This window comes from Sparus aurata, chromosome 22 (assembly GCF_900880675.1).
Source record: "Sparus aurata chromosome 22, fSpaAur1.1, whole genome shotgun sequence".
NCBI classification, from domain to species: Eukaryota; Metazoa; Chordata; class Actinopteri; order Spariformes; family Sparidae; genus Sparus; species Sparus aurata.
Genome location: NC_044208.1, coordinates 13401254 through 13423874, shown reverse-complemented (window position 1 = coordinate 13423874; position 22621 = coordinate 13401254). Strand labels below are relative to the sequence as shown.

Genomic DNA, 22621 nt, shown 5'->3' with positions numbered 1-22621 from the left:
TTTTACCAGAGTCCATGGAGGGAATTGTACTGGACATAACAAACCTGGGGGGGAAGTGTGTGTTTGGGGACACATGGAGAGAGTTGGACCAGGTAGACCTCCAAGAGAGTATAAATAAAACAAGTTAGCTACAAATGTGATGCCTATGTTTGCAAGGCACACGCCAACCTGATTGTACAATGCCACTCCTGTGTCCTATTCCAAGGCTGGTGAGCGTTCCTCCAGTTTATGTTTTCAATTTCAAAGGCTAGACAATGGGTGGGGGTATTTCACACTGAGAAAAACAGCTATTGATGGATTTACAAAAGAATACGGAAATGTTATCAAAATTCACCCAGAAGCATACATTTTGGGTTGAGACAGAGGCGCACACACACACACACACACACACACACACACACACACACACACACACAGATGACTATTCATGTTGATTTTCTGATGTTTTGAGAATTTGGTCTCCGTTTTGATTATTATTATAATTTTCAGTGTCTATTCTTTGTATATTCACTGCAGTTATGCATGTTCACAACTAGTTGGAAACATTGTTTACAGCATCAAAGGGTGTTAAATAACATTTGGTAAATGATTAAAGTAAGGGGGGAGAAACGAACATAATACAAGGGTTAAATGAACGCACACGTCAATGACTTGACCTTAATATGCACTTAGATCAAGATATACTAAGTATTAGTACTTGTAATTTAGCAAGTGCTAGCCAGAAGTTCACAATTTATTACCACATAGACTGATAGTTTAACAGACGGGAAGTCTCTGCCAGAAAACACCCCTTCACTCACGGTGCCAACATTTTTATCATCTTTGTTAACTCGACACAATTTAACCAGAGCAAGAATGTGAATTAACCCACAACCGTCTTACACATCATCTTATTCACAAACACATTCACGAACGATAATTACACCAACAACAACAGAATACCCAAGAGTCTTTGCGCCACAGTACACAAGGGGCGTTACAGTATACTAAAGTATAAGCATAAGCTTTAGTATAAGTGTAAGTCTAAGTATTAATGTACTTAGTTTTAGACTATTCTTTATACTTTTCAGTATAAGCCAAGTATACTTCACTTGACTATTCTTGAGTATATAAAATATAGTATATAAAAAGTACACTTGAAGTATACTGACTCAGTTTTAGTATAAAATAAGTAAACTTGTTGAACACTTGAATAAACTACTTCTTGCTAAGGGCTGTTTTTGTTAATTTCAATGAACTTACCAGCATTCAGTGGTTCTGATTTTTGAGGATGCACATCTCTTTGTAATACTGTGATGGCTGCTCTGCATGTTCGGTTAACTAAATAAATGCACAGATGCACCTTTCAAACTGAATATTTACAGTCTTCTTTGGTCTGGGAGAAAAAAACATTTTTATTTTCCTGTATGTGTATTCATAGGGGCATGACATGACACCATGACGAGGGTTGTAGGTCAAATACTTTTGACAACACCGTACTTCCACTGACAGAGCTAAAGTAGCTTACCTGATTGGCTGCCTCTGGGGTTCTGCAGCTGGGCTATGGCGGTGTGGGAGAAATAAGCTCTGATTGTGTTCTTATAGCTTGATTTCACGAGGGAGATGAGGTAAGATTTTTGATCACTCTGTTCGCGGCAAGGATGCCGCTAAGAGACTGTTTTCCCTCCATCAAGGACCACGCTCTGTTGATGAGTTTGCCATTAATCTCGCTCAGGGGCATCACTAGGTTTTAAGGACAGAGGAGGCTTAGCCCCCAAGAGATGCACAGGATGTGAGCGAATGTAGCGCGCAAGCACAAAATTTCACAAACAGCTAACACAGACTGAGAAATTATATATTATTATCATTTCAGTCTGTTTTTTTTTTTTTAAATACAGTTCTAATACAGTTCAGGCTAATTTGTTTTTTATATATATATCATGGCTTTCTCCACTTTCTAATCATAACTCTCCTCAATAAAAGCTCAAGTTAAATAAGTCTCATATGGTGCACCTTGACTGAAATGTTTCATATTTCATATTCATGTTCATATTTCCATAAAATTCCAAGACTGTCTGCATCACAAATGACTCTATCCTGTGAAATCCTTTAGACTCACCTTTCCAGTGAAGGTCTTTCCCCTCTCACTCCCTGTGCTCCTCTGCCCTGACTCCTACAGGTCAATAGGAGTGGTGGAGTGATTATTGTTAGTGTATTATTATTATTATCCACTGATGTTAATCATACGTGAATGAGCTCAGCTCCTGTTTCATGATGTGCATCCATGCGTAAAGTGAGAAACACAGCTGATGCTCTGGAAGGAAGTCACCCCAAGATACTATATGGTAAAAAGAGTGCACACTTAACTCTATAAAAAACCAGAGCCTTCACAATGCAGTTCAGACTAACTAGCTAGCAAAGTAGCAGCGTTCTTTTAGAGCTAGAATGTAACTTTTCACCGCGAAACAACAAAGGTAAGCTCCCTTGCCGACAGATCCCATTGGTCCTCCGTCGGCTCCCTTGCCGACAGCTCCCAGTGGTCCTCCGTTGGTGGCCCTGCCAAGGTCCAGGAGGGTTTCCCAGTCAGCAGTTTGGCCTCCAGTGGGTCCAAGCCTATGTCGCCCCCGCCGTCGACCTCCTGAGGGTTTCAGCCTTCGCTTTCCTGAGGGTCTCAGCCTTCGCCCCTGCCGTCAGCCTCCTTCGCCGCCACCCTCCCAGCTTCATTTGGACTTTGGCCCTCCCCTCTATAAACAACCAGGGCCTTCACAATGCAGTTCAGAATAACTAGTGAGCTGGAATGTAACTTTTGACCGCAAAACAACAAAGGTGAGACGTGAGATTGTCTATAATGTGCAAGCTAGGTTTTTATTTGTCAAACAGGGAGCACTTGGTTCATTAATCACATGGGACTTTCTGCTGTTAGCTGGGAGCTGGAACTAACTAATTGTTACTACAAGCAGTGATGAATACTTACTTTCTTGAAAAACGTTCTTATATCCATTCTTCTTCATTCATGTTCTTCTCCTCATGCTGTTCAAGACGCTCCGTGTGCTTCAAGGTACACACACGCTGCAAGTGAGTGCAAGCAAGGTCGTAGGGAAAACGTGGACTGGATTTTTAGTGATGTGGGCGTTTTCTATATGAACAAGTGGAATGGATTGGATAACGACGCACTGAAGGGGCTCTCTCTACCTTACACTATGAAGTGAAGGGAAACTGACAGATTTATGATCATATTTAAGTGAATGATGACAAGTTATATGATTATTTATTTAAACTCATATTCTGGCCACTTTATGTTGAATTTGTCAGCACTTTTTTGTAAAAAAAAATAAAAAATAAATAGATAAATATTTTTTGTTTTTTTTATAAAAACACCAAATTATTTAGGGGGGCTTAAGAATCTTTTAGGCCTAATGACGACACTGGTCTCGGTGCTGAGAGCGGCTGGAATGATGAAGCGCTTCAAGGTGTGTTTCACCGTGCTCTAAATGAGAACATGAAGGATGAGCTGGTGTCACACAAGGAGCCTGACAGACTAAATGAACTCATCTCCCTGGCCATCCGTATCGTCAATCCTCTCCGTGAGCATCGAAGGTAGAAAACAGTTATTGTAGCCTCTGCCATTACACCTTCAACTTCACTTCGTCTATCTCCCACAACTGCCTCTGCATCTCAGCCCAAAAAACTTTCTCCATGTTTCATTGGGCCATTTGTCATTGATCGTGTTCTGAACCCCTCTGCTGTCCGGCTGAAGCTTCCGGCTTCCCTCTGTGTCCATCCTACCTTTCATGTGTCCCAGATTAAACCTGTCCACTCTAGTGTCCTGTCCCCCCAGCAGCAGCTCCTCCTCCTCCTCAGTTGATCGATGACCACCCTGCTTATACTGTCCGGTGACTTTTGGATGTGCCGCATCGTGGACGTGGCTTTCAGTACCTAGTGGACTGGGAGCATATGGCCCTGAGAAGCGCTGCTGGGTTCCCCGTCGTCTCATCTTGGACCCCACCCTCATTCGTGAGTTCCACAGCAAACACCCAGACAGGCCAGGTCGAGTGCCAGGTGGCGCCCGTAGAGGAGGTGGTACTGTTACATCTGCCTCAGCCACTCCCTCTACTTCCAGGGGATAATTGTCCTTTCCCAGTCCCTGCTCTGCTCTGCAGCCCCTGACACTCTGGACCTGCTCCCCTCGTCTGCTCCGTTAACACGGCTCTGGACCCTGCCTCCTGGACTGCTTGATTTCACCAAGTCTTACAAGACTTAACAATAAACTTATATACTGTATATTTCTTTTAGCTTTAGGAAAGAGGATGTTGACCTTTTACCCCTGAGTTTTGAAATGCCTTGTTTGTTCTTCTTCTGCTAATACAACTGATCACTTCCTTTCTTAGGAAACATCAAGCATTATCATTAACATGTGAGGCTCAAACACAAAAAAAGAACATATTCTGTCCTGGCATCTCAGCTGATAAACCTAAAACCTAGTAAAGAGAGCATCATTAACGTTCTAAATGCAAAGATTTTCAAATGTGATGATAATATACTGATGTTTATGTATGTCACTTTGATCTTTTTGTCCCTGGATGACCTCCAGCTCCACCATAAGTATTAATGCCTCAAACCTTTCAAACAGAAAGCATTGTATGAACCAAATCCCAAGTTGACATCTTCAAATACCTTATTTTGTCCATCCCATTTAAATTCAGAGACAGAAAGACAGACATAAACACAAACAGGCAGACAGACAGACAGACATATTGAAAATAAAAACAAGTGTACTTGAGCATATTGAGCATCGTTGTCGAGCATTTTAAGTTGCGGGTCAGTGTAACCCAGTTCCAGACAACCCTGTCTACTAAAGTACAGTTTTTATTGTTTTCAATCTGTCTGAGCACTCTTCCTACTTCATTGTCTTTCTTAAAGTGAAACTCTTGCCAAAATGCAACCTAGTCTTTGTTTTTTTGTGAATGTATATGAGTCAAACTTTGTGTAAAAGCATAATTACGATAAAAGAGGCACTTTTAAAATTTACCGTATTTTCGTTTTTGGGTCAAACTCATTTTCAATGGGAATGCTATGGGCACTTCTACAGTAGCATCAAAATTGGCTATTTTTAAGACACTAAGAAGGCTCGAAACAAGATGAAACTTTGCTCTGTCTTTGTTACTGTCTTCCGGCAAAGACTATCCACACGATATCTCACTTGGCTTTTGATTTTAGTATTGTTTCTTATATGAAACCTCAATATAGGTCAATATTGTTTTTCAATAACGAAAAAAGAACAAATTATCCATTCATTTATATGGAACTAAGCTTTAGGAGCATTCCACCTTAACTGTCCTCCATGTTACGTTGCACTCGACACTGGCAGCGGCTAGCGGAACAAGCAACTGCTAAGGTGAGTTGTTAAAAAACTTTGTTTTTAGTAAACTCTGAGTCTGAGGTGGACTTGTTGGGCTGGTAGGCGTATTGCAGGCGGTCCAGTATGCTGTGCTCTGAATGTGGGTCAGCACCACTCTCTCAAAACACTTCATGATGATGGGAGTGAGTGCTACTGGTCTGTAATCATTCAGGCAGGTGGGTGGACTCTTCTTGGGAAGGGGGATGATGATTGTGGTCTTAAAGCAGGAAGGAACGGTGCAGTGGCTGAGGGAAAGGTTGAAGATGGTGGTAAGAACATCAGCCAGCTCACTGGCACATGCTTTGAGAGCCCATCTAGGGATGTTGTCTGGTCCAGCTGCTTTGCAGGAGTTGATGTTCTTCAGAACTTTATGATGACACTTGACAGATGACACACTTTGTCCATCCACACGGTTGTCTCTAATTGATGTGCTTGATAAGACCTTCAGTCAGGTGTAAGTTGACTTCTATGATGTCCTTAGAACTTAATGTGCTAATAAAAATGATCACAGGGAAAGTTGTCCCAACCTAACAGGAGGACGAGGGAGGTGTCAGTCAGGTTTTACACGTCTACACTGGTTATAAAGGAGGTCCAATGAAGCAACATTAAAACACATGCAGTGTCTTTAAAGTCGTGCAGTCCTGTGTTTTTGTCGTGGTTGTCAGGCTGCTGTTGTCTGGCTGTTAGTCAAATTATCAACAGAGAGTCAAAAATACAGCTTGATGCTTTAGTTAAAAGTCACAGTGACACTGACTACTTTTTCTTCAGATCTAATGTTTTGCTTCTCTCTTCTCTAACTTGGTAAAGTAGAGTGGAAAGACTCCCACCTACAGTGGACAACGATCAGTCTCAGCGTCACGATGACGGCTCTTCTGAGTAAACGGTGTTATCTTTGAAAATATTGATTCCGCTACATCTTTGTGCTTTGCAAAGCAAGACTGCAAGGCATCTACCTAGATATAAACTTGGAAATTGTACTGTGGAAAATTGTTGTTTGACTATATTAGAGTGTGTTTGTTGGTCTGAGTGCTAGAGTGTTTGAGTGTACATGTGCTCTGGGTTATACCAGAGCAAGCGTGTTTGTGTTTAGGGGAGCAGTAGGGGTCAGCTGCCTTTTTCTTTATTTCTGTTTTCTCCTATTTTTTGATTAGGTTGGGGAGTTAGGATCAGCACTTGTCTTTTTGTTTCTTTTCTTTTCTGTAGGGACTAGGAAGTTTCAGACTCCAGAGTTTAGATCAGTGCTTAGTTTGTTGTTTTAAGCCCAAGCACACCCTGAAGCCACGCTTCATCACTTGTATATACCGCACCTATCACTGTACATAATTGCACCTTTTCTGTCGGTTAGTATTATTGTATTAAATTGCATTTCTCTCAACTTACGCTGTGTTTTGTGTTGGTTATTTATGTTGGGCTCGACTCCCTAGACCGAGCATAACAGATGTGTGTTGTGATCTCAGGAACAGCTCCCATTGATTTAGAAAAATGTAAAATTGCTTGATGTTGAAAACATTCCAGCTGAATAAAAAGGTGCATTAAAAATGTCTGTCTCTGTTTTGTGCCTGTTGTTTTAAATGATGATATTTTGCTGATATAACAGATAAATGACTTCTCATCTGAGCAAAAACATCACACATTGTCTTTTTATTCATATAAACAGTTATAGGACAGAACTTCTAATGGTCACATTTTGTGAGGCCACAGAGCCGGGGAATGATAAGTAGTGCTGTGTAAATTTGAGTGACTGAGAAATGTGAAATTTCCGTCATTACAAAGTGAGATTAGATCAACAGCTTGTCAACCATGCGCAGACCTCTACATTGCAAAACACATTGAGAAATACAGAATGACTGGATAAGATGATTCCATCTCCATCCTTATAAAGAGACGGGTAACTCACGACTGCTCAGCAGAGACGTCCACATCACCTCTAGATCTCACAGTGCTCGCTTTGCTGTCTGTGACACCAGTTTTTTTGTTGGTTCTGACAAACAAGCTGTGGAAAGGTGAGAAGTCAATTTAATCCTGACGTTACTTTAATAAAGTCTTTTAGATGAGATATGATAAGTTTTGACATTGGTGAATGAAGGCAGTGAATGATTCTGGATGTGGCCACTGTGATTTGTTCCTCAGAATGAAGTGTGTTATGATCTTCCTGCTGTTGACGCTCTCCAATGTCGTCCTCATGGATGAAACCGAGGAGAGTCGTCCTCGACGTATAAGACTCCCATACCGTAAGTCACAAGTGATCATACAAACTGAATTAATGTTAACAGACTGACCTTTGATTTACACAAACAGCAGGCTACTTTAGTCTGAGATCAACAAATCACACCTGACTGTACTAACTTACTACATACAACTTCATTTAGTTCTGTGTTTATCCAAAATCTTTATTTATTCCTGGTATCTCAGATAATAAACCTTAAATTAAGTAAAGAGAGCATCATTAATGTTCTAAATGCAAAGATTTTCAAATGTGATAATAATATACTGATGTTTATTGAACTCATTGTCATGTTTTTCTTCCCTTTAATACTTGGAGGTATAAGGTAAGTTTTACTGAACATTTTCTGTTGATTTCAAAAAGACAAATAAAGTAAAACAAATAGACTTTGTGAAATGTCTCAAACCTATCAAACACAGCAAGCATCAGTATTAACCAGATCCCAAGTTGATGTCTTCAAGTACCTTACTTTGTCCAAACCATTTAAATTCAAGATGATATAATAGAGGGTAAAGAAGCAAGTCAACACCTTTCAGAAGCTGAAATCAGTGAATTTCTCTCATTTTTTAAATTAAAATATTATTGCAAAAATATCATGTCATTACAATATTTGTTGATTAAGATTCTGTTGATCGACCTCTGTTGATAATCAAACAAACTGATTCCCCTCTTTTGTTCCCCCTTCTCTAACTAGGTATCTTAAAACACCCCAAGATGAAGTGGCCGCAGACAGACTGAGGCAATACTATGAAGACTGAGTCTGTTCTTAATTTTGAAGATATAGTTTGAGCTGTATCTTTGTGCTTTGCAAAGCAAGAAATAATTGGATGAATAAACATGAAGTTCTTAAGATGTAGTGATTTTAGTCACAGCTCCAATTGATGTTGAAAAAAGTCAAACTGCTTGATAGTGAAAACTGTCCTGCTGAATAAAGCTGCATTACAAAAGACCGTCTCTGTGTTGTGGTGTTATTTAAGTGAACATGTGCTTGTAATTTTATTGGTGATGACATTAATTGACGCTGAATGTGCATCCTCGATGGCTTGGAGACCGGAAGAAGACAAGCGCGGTGGACCGGAAATACTGTTTGTGTTGCTATGGACTCTGCCACGGCCAGGAAACGACCCACCACCGCACAAAGTCCTCTAAAAAGTCATACGAAGAAGAAAACGAAGGTTTTCATCAGTAGCAAGTCGTGAGTCTAAAAGAAGTTATGACTAAAGCCGGGCTGACACGCGAATATACATTGGATATGCCTTCGACTCATGGAGGCAGCTTCAGCTTGAACTGGGACTGAAAACAGATGCTGACATGGCTAATTTCCTTGTAACCAGATAAGAATATAGGACTCGGAGTGAGCTAAAGTGCAAAGTAGCGTCAGCTTCTAACGTAGCGCTAGCCACTAACGTGCAACGTGGCTAACGGCAAACATGTAACTTAGTCCACTGCTTGTAACACTGAGAAGTTACAGACTGCCCTTTTTTTCACGGTCCTTCAGTCTGAAATCGAATAGTTAGAAATATGCCCTTTTATATATGGGACCGAAAGCCCAACTTTTATCCGGGAGGTGACGTTAGCAGCTGGCTGCAGCAGCAGGCTAACGGTTTGTTTGGGTCTGTGTAGTCATATTAGCCGCTAGCAAGCAAACAGCTGCTAAACTCTGTCATCGATTATCACCAATTGAACCAGTGTCTGAGGGGTAAGTATGTTTTCACTTTCTAAGTTTTGGTCATTAGGAATTTCATCTTTTCAGAATATAGACAAAACACTGTAAAATGTTATAATCTCTCTAAAAAAGCAAATAACCTCTGTCTGTCTGTCTGTCTGTGTGTGTGTGTGTGTGTGTATTCCTCAAATATCTCTGCGAATCAGGATCAGACTGACCTGAGAGTTTCAACATGGCTGCTGCGTGGTTCAAGGGTGTGCAACGTCTGATTTGTTTGGACTGGAATGATACCGTTAATAAATTATTTCATAAATGCTTTACAAATTCCACGAGCATTGTCCACCGGAGCCACTACAGTCACGTGCACACCAGAGCCAATCTGTGCACACTGTGGCCACGTGCGCACCAGAGCCAATCACTGCACACCGTGGCCACGCGCACACCAGAGCCAATCACTGCAGAGCCCACCGCGACCCCCCACTTTAAGAAACAAGCAGATTTATACCTGCAGCGGCACGAGCTGGACCTGGATTTTGCCGGCGGTTTGGTCTGTTCTGTTCTGTGCATCAAAACTCTTCATTCAGCTGGAAGGAGCTCAGGCAGACCTGAGCATTGCCTGCATTTAAATGTAAATAGTTACATATAACTTTGTAATTTTTTTAAATGTATGCACACATTTAGATAAACAACAATTTATATTTGCATTATAAAAAAAAAAGGTTTTTTAAACATATTTGTGGTTTTCACACTAAAAAAATCTAACTTTTTCTACTCGGATTTCATGTTTTTTTTTGTGATTTTAGGTCCATTGTGTTAATACAGTATGTCAAAATAAAAAGAATAACTGTACAGTCACACATGTGAGGTTGTGCTGAAAATAATGACACCAAGTAAATAGTTTTTAAATCAAAAATAGTCAAAAAAAGCCAATTATACCCTGGAATATCGGATTTCACAACAAACCTAAATATCCCTGACGTCCCACCTTCAAACACAGCCTCATTTGGCCATCCATGAAAAAGCTCCTTAACCTCCCACTTTTTTATAGGAATACACTTTTCTGTTCACTACTCACACTACTGTTCTCTTCTCTCCATAAAGGCCTCAGCTACATGATCCAGAGACGTGAGCAAGAAAAGAGAGAAGACAAGATCGTCTTGTTTACCACACATTTATTTTATTATAAACATGTAAAAAAATACAAAATAAAACATTGTACATACTGCAAATTTGAAAAATACTGTAAACTTTGAAAATAAATATAAAAATATATAATGTACATAAATAGTTTTTATTTTTGGATGAAAGTGGAATCTTTGGCTAAGAAATGTTGTTTTTTTTAGGTATTGTGGTCACAGGGACACAAAACAGTAGAAAATATCAGTCAGGCACCCTAAATGGAGCTTCTTTGTAACCTGTGTAGTTTGCAAAGGGGTCAGAGAAGTTTAACCGGATACGAAGAACACAGCAGCTCGGTATCGGCCTTCAGTTCCCTCTTCTCTGACGCCCATCCTGCCAGATCGTAAATCGCCGATAGGCAGCAAACCGAAACTCTCAGTTATCGCTGCCCACATCTTGGCTGTCCTCCAGAGCAAAGATGTTGTTCCACATCATCCTAACCAGACGCAGTGTACCCTCATCCAGGCAGTACACATGTGCCACTCCTTCCAGAGTCAATTCCAAATCCTGAAACAATAAACACTGAGAACAATACTATTAAGAATAACTTTAGTAATCCTCAAAGTGATGTTTTGATTTTATTTGATGTTATTTTTATTCTGATTCAACTTAGTATAATACCAGTTATGACTTAATAACATTTGTGTTTTCCTTGTATTTACTTTGTTATGGCGCAGTGCTATTCATACCATTTATATTGTCTTATAATGGAAATGATTTCACAAATTATCTCAGTGGCACTGGCACATAACACGTGGCTTGAGATATTGAATCATACTATTGCTGTTACATGATAATGACTGCACACTAATGTCAGCTTGTTAGCAAGCTTTATCCAATGTTATAAATATTAGCTATGTTGGTAATTACCACAGTCAGAAATTAGCTGCAGCCACAAGCCAAATGCTCGTCAAACACCATAACATTGTTAGCAGTCACATTAGCTTCAGTCACAAAACAATGGTTATCGCTAGCTCGTTATTCACCGTGGCTGGTGAAATTTGAACTTTAGTAACCATTTGGCCAGTGTAAGGTAAGCGTACTTTACATTACAACTGTCGTTTTGCTGAATTGATGCGCTAATGTTGTCAAAGGAATATACTAAAGCTGCACTAAAATAAACACTTACTTTACTTACTTCGTCTCTTGACATCATGCTGTTCACTGATGTAGGCTACCAAGGTGGTTCCGCGGAGGTATGCGAGCAAGTCTTGCAGTAAACGGTCGCGTGAACAGCGAGCAAACAAATAACCGTGTCACAGCATCAACTGCACTGCTGTGAAGAGTTCATGTGCGCTCCCGCGCCGGCTTGGCTGATGGCTGCAGTTACCCAAACGGCCGTCGTATCGCTATATGAGTCTTATTTCTTGATCCTGCCCTAAGTTCCTTTAAGTAGATCTAAATAATGAGTGTGTTGGTGTGATCAGTTTATTAAATGAACACTCCTCCTATTTCTTTCTCTTTCTGAATGTGCTTGTGTCTCTGGTAAAGCAGCACTTTTGAAATGATTTAATTCCGACATTTCCTCCATCAACAGATGAATCATTTGTTCTATAAAGCATCAGAACAACAGTCAAAATAATAATTTTAAAAGAGCCAAGATGATCATTGTGGAAATGGAATTTGTTCTGTTAGCTGTTTCCAAAACAGACAAAGACATTCAACGTACTATTTTGTAAAATGAATTATAATAAAATCCGTTGGGAGGAACATAAGCAGTAAGAATCTATTTTTATCATTATCTTTAAAAATCCCATTTTAAGAAAAGTATTTTATTGAGTCTTAATCCCAACTCTACCTGGGCGAATAATTTTCTCCTCTTCTGCAGCTGGTTAAACTACATGTCTACATGATCGTGTGGAAAAATGCCAGGAAAAAACAAAAATCTTCAATTTCCAGCGTTCTCTCAAAACCCCCAGCCTCTCTCACAGTTGTTGCATCAAATTCACCTTTCTCTCTGATGGTCTCAAAACACTTCAGGAGGTCATCCTTGTGCTCATAAATGGTGTTAATAGCCCAACTGTGAAAGTTCCACCTTGTTGTTGAAGCTCCAGGAAGTCTGTGTGCCACCACTTTTTCAAGCACAGCTGTTCGCTTGGATGGCCTGGAGAAAAATGCAGTACATCCACCCAGATCTGAAAAAAAAGTGCCAACCTTGGTGATGTGGGATGTTGCCTGCTGCATTATCAGGTTCAACTGATGAGCATAACAGTGTACGTAGTGGTCACTCCCATAAACGTCTTGAACCTTGCGCTGCATGCCACCTGGGGCTCCTCTCATTACGGCTGCTCCGTCATACACCTGGGCATCATACACCTCCCCGTTGTACCTCAAGAAGAATAGTCTTCAGCCTCTCCAACACCGCAGTGGCAACTCTGTCAGCTGTCACGTTTGGAAGCTAGATGATCGCGTAAAAATGCTGTTGGACTTTATTCAGGCTGTCAATGTAACGTAGCACAAGCACCCACTAACAATGAGTGGCAGTGTCTGTTGTTTCATCTGCTTGGATAGCTAGATAATCTGCTGTTTTTAAATCTTCCAGAAAGCAGTCTCGAAGAACTGACAGCACGCAGTCCAAAAGTTCATTTTGAACTGTCTTTGAGGTGCCTTTAAAGACAGTGGTGGTCTTCAGGTGCTCCTCTAACACACACTCCAGCGACGCCACAAGATTGACTAATCCCCAAAAAATGCCGGGGTTGACGGAGGATGCAATCTCATCGTGGCTTTGCAATGCCAGCTCAAAAGCTCCACAGAATTTCACACAATCAATGATCTTCGATAAAATATGTCTGTTCATGGCCACCTTTTCATTGTGTTTTCTCATCTCAATCCTGTGTCCTTCATTCAGCTGCGCAGCTATGCTAGTCCTGCCTAGCATGGCTAGTTTGACAGCGTTGTTCATGTGTACCTTCGAGCATTCATGTTTTTAATGAGCTCTGACAGATGTTTTACGTCTCTAACTCCTGTTACATGTCCATGTAGTATGTGTCCTCTGCATTTTAAAAAGTAAGTTTAGTTGCAAAACTACATCCAGTTAGCCAGGACTTCCTGTAGTACCAATTCAGAGGGAAGCTCCTCTGGTGCACTTTACCTTTCTCACATGTCTGCTGTGTTAAATTCAGACCGGGTTTCTCAGATCCAGTTCTTTAACCCAAAGTTTTTCCGCTTAAGTTCTCCTTCCGAAGGGGTTTAGCAAGAGAGGTTGTACAGAATTTATGGGTAACTGAAGCCATGTGTGTTCTTGTTCTTGTCTACTTGAAGCCATCATCTCGATTTCCCACTCTTGTCTCTGGTTGGTATGATACTTAAACAATAGGCTTGGGGCAATGTTTTCAGCGCCCCAAGCTTATCAAATTTAATGACGCTAATTGGCTAAATTGTCTGTTGCTATGTTTTTGTTTTTTTTGTCTCAGCAACAGTCTACCATTGGCTGAGCTGCTGCAGGGCTGGGGCGACTTTTCTAGAGCCCCAGGCGAGTGGGGAGATGACCATTGACGCAAATGATGTATATATATGGCTCGTTCTTGATAATTAAAAACACATTTATTTGTAGAATGAGCAGTAATTATTTATTGTGAACAATTTTTGGGGAAAAAATTAAAAATAAAAAAAATTATAAAATCACTGTCCATCAGGGAGGGCGGCGCCCTAGTGCCCCCTATTGGCCAGCCACCACTGCTTCCTACCGAGAACTACGCACAGAAATGGACGGTATACTGGCGTCTAAAAGCTCCTATAAGTTCAGCATAGCTGAGGTCAGGAGGTTGAGATATACAAAACAGCTTGACAAAATGAATTTGAGGTGAAATATGGTTATCAATAATGCAGCATTTATCTGGCTGTATTGTTGAGGATACTGTTGGACATTTCAAGGAGTAATGTCTACACTGAAGTACCTGTCTGCTTGAGAGCTGATAGTTCACGTAATGTTTATAACTATAGAAAGACACACAGCTTTGTATCATGGGCCAAGTTTGTTCAAAACAGGCCTGTTACTTTTTAATCTGTTACCTGTTGATGAGTTCCCAAAGACAGCAATGAGTACAAGACCTGTGTGTGTGTGTGTGTGTGTGTGTGTGTGTGTGTGTGCGTGTTTCTGTGTGTGTGTGTGTGTGTGTGTGTGTGTGTGTCATGTTGATACATTTTGGACAGCAAGATATGCATATGTGTTGCCAGTATTTTAAATTTCGAAAGGGCAGAGATATACAAAACCTGAAAATGGAGCTCAAGCAGGAATCGCTGGACTTCAAGAACGAGCTCGGCACTTTCAAGACGGAGATAAATCAAAAGTTACAGAGTATTGTCGGTATTGTTTACATGATTTTGCACAGTTAAAGTTTGCCACAACAAGTTTGTGTTAGATGCAGTCATGAAACTTCTCAGGTGTGCAGATGAGAACAAAATGAAGGCCGAGTTCAAAGATGGATGTGGTCCAAGCCACGAGTGCTGTGACGGCCCCTGTGTTACTGTGTGGTACTGTTTGTCTTTAAATGTGCTTGAGGAGGACGTAGCAGTAGACAGCCATATTACTACTGAGTAGTCATGGGTCAGAATGTGATCAAGTTTACAGGTCTGCCATCACAAGATGGTCTCTAGTTTACAATTAATTTCAGAATGTACTATTATGTTACAAGACTTAATGAACTTATTTACTTAATATTAGAGATGCACCGATCCAGTTTTTTCAGAACCAATCCCGATACCTGGACTGAGCGTATCGGCCGATACCCGATACCGGTCCAATACCGTTGTTGAATTAATAATAAACTGTATACCTTCCACCATGTGAAAGGGACTAAAGGCACCAGACTTTCCTAACTAAGACAAAATAATCAAACAGTTCCCGAACATTGTAAACATGTGTAACATTAATAATAATAATAATAATAATACATTTAATTTATATAGCGCCTGTCAGGGTACCCAAGGACGCACGTAACAAAGTGGAACAAACAAAACAAAGAATGAATGTAGCGCCTGTCAGTCGGCACGGAGGAAAAACTAGCACCGAAGTCAGTAGCACCGTCCGTAAACAAACTAGCGTCTGGAGGCTCCGTGCACACAGCTGGGGCGACCATCCAGCATCGCTGCGAGCCGGGGAGACCGCAGCAGCAGAGGATGAGACAAAGCAGCCCAGCGGTGAATAACCCTGAGGTTGTGATGGAGGGAGGACCAACAGAGCAACGATGGACAGCCCACAGAGTATTGAGTACGTCGGTTTGAAAGTTAGCGTTGCTAGGCTAACAGCTGATCGGTGAGGCTAACAACTGATGGCGGGGCTACCAGCTAATCAGCGGAGAAATGTGACATGAGTAAGTGTAAAGTCCTGCAAACAGGAATACAAAATAAAACGTAGCAGCTGAACCTAAGAATAAACTAATAAAGAGTTGGTCAAACAACAACTTGCGCTCTTCCAGCATGCGACACACTAACGCTGAAGAATGACGTAGGATGTGCTACGATGGAGAAAAAAAAAAAAAACTGGATCGGCCCGTGGATCTGTTTCATTTTACCGATCTCCGAACCGGCCGTTTTGTCAATGTCGGAGCCGATATCCGATCTTAATATCGGATCGGTGCACCCCTACTTAATATTTCTTTTAACTGTACAAAGAGGAAGTTGACCTTTTTACCTCTGACTTCTGAAATACCTTGTTTGTTCTTCTTCTGCTGATAAAACTGATAAATCACTTCCTGTCTTAGGAAATATCAAGCATTGTCATTACAAATACGTGAGGTTCAAACACAAAACATAAACATTTTCTGTCCAGGGGGTATTTATTTTATGTTAAAAATATAAGTATAAATAAAATTATATTGACTCAATCAATATGTGGACATATTCTGTACATAAAATGCAATGAAAATAAAAACATGTTTTAAACAACATGCCAATGCATTTAATGATATTGTTTAAAATACATTTGCACTCTGCGATATCTTTTTGTTTTTGTCCGTCATCATCAAAACATTCAATCAACAAAAGGACATCAGCTTTTTCGCTCATAGCAAATGAATTTACTCTTCGAATATCACAAAAGTACGGAGCCCCAGACATGACATGGTTAAAAAAAAAAATGTAACTGTGGCCACAATATAGCTATAATGTGTGCACGAAATACTAATTTGTGGCCACGAAGTAGGTATAATGTGCGCACGAAATACTAATTAAAAATATTAATATAATTCCTGGACAGCTGGGTAAGCAAAGCGAGTGCACCCTCTCTAGAAATTGCAATAGCCTACTTGATGTCCTTAAGGTGAATTTCTTTTCTTATTCTGTTCTAGTCAATATCTTGTTATCCCGCATTTAGGCAGTTATTTAATTAGGCCTATAATATAGTGAACTTTTAATCTTCTGTGATTTTATTGAAGGACAAATGTCCAGAGAACACTACAGACACCTTCAGTAGTTCAGTCAGAGCAACAACAACCTGCAAATCAATACAAACTAGATTCTGATCACTGATAGGCTTTAGGTCCCCTTGGCAACGCGATACATACAGTGAGCGCTACTGTAACTGCTTGGCTGCTTGCGGTGGCATCATTAAACGCTGCGGCTCATATAGCCTCAGCTGAGAGTCTGACACACATGATGCTACTTTCAAAGGAGATGGTCAGTGAAAGGCACTGCCTAAATGCTGGATAACAAGATATTGATGAGAACAGAATAAGAAGAGACGCTCACCTTAAGGACATCACGTAGGCTATTGCAGGTTCTAGAGAAGGTGCACTCGATTTGCTTACCCAGCTATCCAGGAATGATATTAATATTATTAATTGGTATTTCGTGCGCACATTGTACCTACTTCGTGGCCACAAATTAGTATTTCCTGCACAATTTATACTTATTTCATGGCCATTCAAATTTTTTTTTTGACCATGTCATGTCTGGGGCTCCATACAAAAGTGGTGCTCATCTGTGAGGATTATCTTGATAACAGAACCTGGGAGTATCATGAAGTTGTGTTGGCCACAGAGCTCATTTTCTGCAATGATCACAATCCAATTTAAAAACCCCATCAGCTCTTTTAGAGAGAGACTTTGACTTAAACTTAGCTGTTCTTTATTGTCATTTAAATTTCGCCTTGTAGTGCAATGGGAACGAAATGTTGCTGCAAATGGCTCAGCATAGTGCAGGATGAAAAAACAGTAGCATGTATTTAGATAAAAATATATAGTTGAAAAGTTTAAACATAAATACTATTTAAAATAGACAATATATTGCACTCGTGTATTCTTTATTGTGCAGTCAAGTGAAGTAGTCCTGAGTGGGTGTATGTGGGTTTGTGAGGGAGGAGGGAGGGATGGTTATTTTGTGTTTAACAGTTTTAAGGCATGTGGGAAGAAGCTGTTATGGAACCTGGCTGTTCTGCTGCGAAATCCGGGAGCCCCTTCCCAGAGTCCATCAGCGAGAACTGTCTATGGTGGGAGTAGGAGGTGTCTCTCCTGATATTGTAAGCCCTGGTCAGGCAGCGTTTTTATGTTTTATTTTTTTGCAATGTCCTGGATGGGAGGAAGAGAGTTCCTGAGGATTTTCTCTCCGCTGTCCTCACCACCCTCTGCAGGTGATTGCACATTGTGATGGATAGTTGTCAGTTTCCATCAGTGACTGTATGTACCAATACTCAGTCTGTATCATTTTATCTAAGGCGTTTTATGTGAACATTTGGTTGGAGTTTGTGTTGTTGGTTTAGAAAATCGGGCCGGTCTGATGGAAATGCCAGGGCCATTGTTTGATCCGCGTCTGTCTCTGATCATCCCTGTCTGCTCAAGTGCAATGGTTATTGATTTCACTCTGTCTGTCTAACTTTCTGTCTGTCTGTCTTACAAGACTTAACAATAAACGTATATACTGTTTATTTCTTTTAACTTTACAAAAGAGGATGTTGACCTTTTTAACCCTGACTTTTGAATACCTTGTTTGTTCTTCTTTTGCTGATAAAACTGATAAATCATTTCCTTTCTTCTTCCTATTTCTTTCTCTTTCTTAATGTACTTGTGTCTCTGGTAAAGCAGCACTTTGGAAATGATTCAATTCTGACCTTTTCTTCCATCAACAGATGAATCATTTGGTGTCAAAATAACAATTTTATAACAGCCAAGATGATCATTGTTTAAATGTCTGTTTTGGATGCGGCCAAAAGTCCAACAGCCAAAGACATTTAGGGTACTAAAATGTAAAATGTGGAAAAATCAACTAATTTCTGAAGTCTCATTTATGAAGCTGGAATCACCACATTTTTGGCATTTTGCTTGAAAATTGGCAGTCAGTCAGGTATTAGTTGACTTCTATGATGTCCTCAGAACGTAATGTGCTGATTAAAATGATCACAGGGAAAGTTGTCCCAACCTAACAGGAGGACGTCTGAGGAGTCAGTCAGGTTGTACACGTCCACACTGGTTATAAAGGAGTTCCAATTATGCAACATTAAAACACATGCAGTGTCTTTAAAGTCGTGCATTACTTTGTTTTTGTGTTGTGTGTCAGGCTGCTGTTGTCTGGCTGTTAGTGTAACTGTGACTTCTAACTAAAGCATCAAGCTGTATTTTGACACTCTCAGATGATAATTTGACTACTTTTTTAAATGGAATGTTTTCTTTCTCTCTTCTCAAACTTGGCAGAGTGGAAAGACTCCCACCTAAAGTGGACAACAATCAGTCTCAGCGTCATAATGATGGCTCTTTTGAGTCAGTGTTCTTTTTGAAAGTACTGATTCAGCTATATCTTTGTGCTTTGCAAAGCAAGAAGTAATTGGATGGGTAAACATGAAGACCTTGAGATGTGTGTTGTGATCTCAGGAACAGCTCCCATTGATTTAGAAAAATGTTAAATTGTTTGATGTTGAAAACATTCCTGCTGAATAAAAAGGTGCATTAAAGTCTGTCTCTGTTTTGTGCCTGTTGTTTTAATATGATCATATTTTGCTGGTATAACAGATGTATGACTTCTTGTCTGAGCAAAAACATCACACATTGTCTTTTTATTCATATAAACAGTTTGTGAGGCCACAGAGCCTGGGAACGATAAGTAGTGCTGTGTAACTTTGAGTGACTGTGAGAACAGTGAAATGTCCCGTCATTACAAAGTGAGATTAGATCAACATCTTATCATCCATGTGCAGAACTCGACAATGCAAAACACATTGAGAAATACAGAATGACTGGATAAGATGATTCCATCTCCATACTTATAAAGAGACGGGTAACTCACGACTGCTCAGCAGAGACGTCCACATCACCTCTAGATCTCACAGTGCTCACTTTGCTGTCTGTGACACCAGTTTTTTTTTGTTCTAACAAACAAGCTGTGGAAAGGTGAGAAGTCAATTTAATCCTGATGTTACTTTAATAAATGCAAAGTCTTTTAGATGAGATGTGCTGAGCTTTGACTCTGGTGAGTGAATGATTCTGGATGTGGCCACTGTGATTTGTTCCTCAGGATGAAGGGTGTTATGATCTTTCTGGTGTTGACGTTGGTCGTCCTCATGGCTGAACCCGGAGTCAGCCGCTTGGAGAGTCGTCCTCCACCTCGTAATCCGTGCCCCTCCTGCAGTAAGTCACAAGTGTTCATACAAACTGAGCTGACGTTAACAGATTGACCTCTGATTTACACAAACAGGTTACTTTAGTCTGAGATCAACAAATCACACCTGACTGTACTAACTTATGGAGGACTAAACCTGACTTAAGTATGAATAAATAAATGCATAAATAAATGTATAAATAAGAAAATTTAAAAAATCAATAAATAAATGTATAAATAAAAAATGAATAAATACATGGTTAAATAAATGCATAAATAAATAATTGCATGAATAAATGTATAAATAAATGAATAAATAAATAAATAAATGCATAAATAAATGCAATAATAAATAAAAGTATAAATAAAATAATACATTTCTGCTCACCTACATTTATTTATTTCTGTATTTCTGTGTCCATATGTTAATGAGGTAGGAGGTCCTAACCTCAGTCAAGAGCATGATTGGTTACAGGAGTGTGCTCGTTTATGGTCTACTACTTCTGCCTTACTAGTGGTGCTGATTCCTGTATAGGAATGTTGCTGGCTACCAGCAAGCCCGTTCAGCTAACCGTTAGCTGCAGTTGTTGACATTTGATATTTATGTAGCTCTGGTTTAGTAATGAAATTGACTGGTGTTCAACTTACTGGCGAGGGACACAGATGTGCTGGAGGTGTGATTTGAGAATCCCGTTTGGAGAGGGGTCCTCGGCTAACCAGGAAAAACATTCTGCTCATCGATCCAAGTCATGTATATATGTATTCGTTTTGACGTGGCTTGAACACTTCTATTCACAAGGAGATGCCAGAGTCTGTGACCTGCAAACCACTGTTAGATGAGCACTACAGAGCACAAATCGTCCAAAAGTGCATGTTGTAGGTCTCATATCTTTGTTGTGAATGTCTGTACTCTCAAACAACTCATGGGTGGAACAGTCTGAGGCATTTGTTCACGCCGAGCAGCTCGAGAGCAGCGTCCAGGTTAACTTGTGACAACTGTTACCATCGAGTATTTCTTTCATTCCACACTGTGTTCAAATGGTTACTTAAAGCCATCGTTCTGAGCCGCATACATCGTTATTAAGCTGAAGCCAAGTCGGTGTGAAAACTGTATACACTGTCATACAGCCTGCTCGTCAAACAGTCTGCAGAGTACGTTGACATCCAGCCCGAACTCAGCGTGAGGTCAGTCAGCTGTGGCAAAGCGTTTATTTATTTATTCATTTATTTATGCATGTATTTATTTATTCCTGTATTTATTCATACATTTATTCATGGATGCATTTATTTATTTATTTATTTATTTCAGCATTTATTTATTTATTTATACTTAAGTCAGGTTTAGTCCTCCATACTAACCCTAACCCTACATACAACGTCATTTAGTTCTGTGTTTATCTAAAATCTATTATTTAGTCCTGGTTTCTCAGAAAATAAACCTAAAACTAAATAAAGACAGCATCATTAATGTTCTACATGCAAAGAGTTTCAAATGTGATAACAATATACTAACGTTTATGTATGTCATTTTCATCTTTCTAGATTTTCCCCCTGCACCGTAAGTTTTACTGAATATTTCAAACAGACGAATAAATAAATAAAAAGACTATGTGAAATTCCTAAAACCTATCAAACATAGCAAGCATCAGTATTAACCAGATCACAAGTTGATGTCTTCAAGTACCTTATTTTGTCCAACCCATTTGAATCTGTGATGATATAATAGAGGGCAAAGAAACAAGTCGACACATTTCAGAAGCTTGAACCAGTGAATTTTTTATTGAAATATTTGTTAATTAAGATTATGTTGATTGACCTCTATTGATATTTTAACTAACTGATTCCTCTCTTTGGTTCCCCCTTCTCTAACTAGGTTTATCAGATTTGGAACATTCCAAGATGAAGTGGCCGAAGATAAACTGAGGCGATACCATGAAGACTGAGTCTGTTCTTCATTTTGAAGATATAGTTTGAGCTATATCTTTGTGCTTTGCAAAGCAAGAAATAACTGGATGAGCAAACATGAAGTTCTTGCGATGTAGTGATTTTAGTCACAGCTCCAACTGATGATGAAAAAAATAAAATAGCTTGACAGTGGAAAAACTAACCTGTTGACTAAAGCTGCATTCCAAAAGACGGTTTCGGTGTTGTGGTGTTATTTAAGTGAACATGTGCTTGTAATTTTATTGGTGATGATGATCAAAAACATTGTTTTCATTAAGCCAGACGTAAATGTTTATATTAAGTAGATCTAAATTCGGGGCGGCAATAGCTCAGTCCGTAGGAACTTGGCTGTGGGACTTAAAGGTCGCCGATTCAAGTCCCACCCGGACCAAAAAAAGAGTGATGTGCGCCGGCAGTTGGAGAATGCTGTTTCACATCCTGGGCATTGCCAAGGTGCCCTTGAGCAAGGCATCAACCCCTAACACTGCTCGTTGGGTGCCGTGGCAGCCCCTTCACTCATCTCCTCTATACTACATGTGTGCGCACCTGTGTGTAATGTGAGTGGAAAAAAGAATTTCCCAATTTGGGATTAAAATAGTATATAAAATTGAATTAATGTGTGTGTAGGTGTGATCAGTTTATCAATTGAACACTCTTCCTATTTCTGAATGTACTTGTGTCTCTGGTAAAGCAGCACTTTGGAAAT

General features: G+C 39.9%; 1 long non-coding RNA gene across 1 annotated transcript; it reads left to right on the top strand.

The window, feature by feature from the left end:
• Positions 1–19647: 19647 nt before the first annotated feature.
• On the top strand, positions 19648–22108 carry LOC115573726 (uncharacterized). The gene is made up of 4 exons (XR_003982342.1): positions 19648–19763; positions 19888–20000; positions 21514–21529; positions 21845–22108. It is a non-coding gene; the product is annotated as an uncharacterized LOC115573726 (long non-coding RNA).
• Positions 22109–22621: the final 513 nt, after the last annotated feature.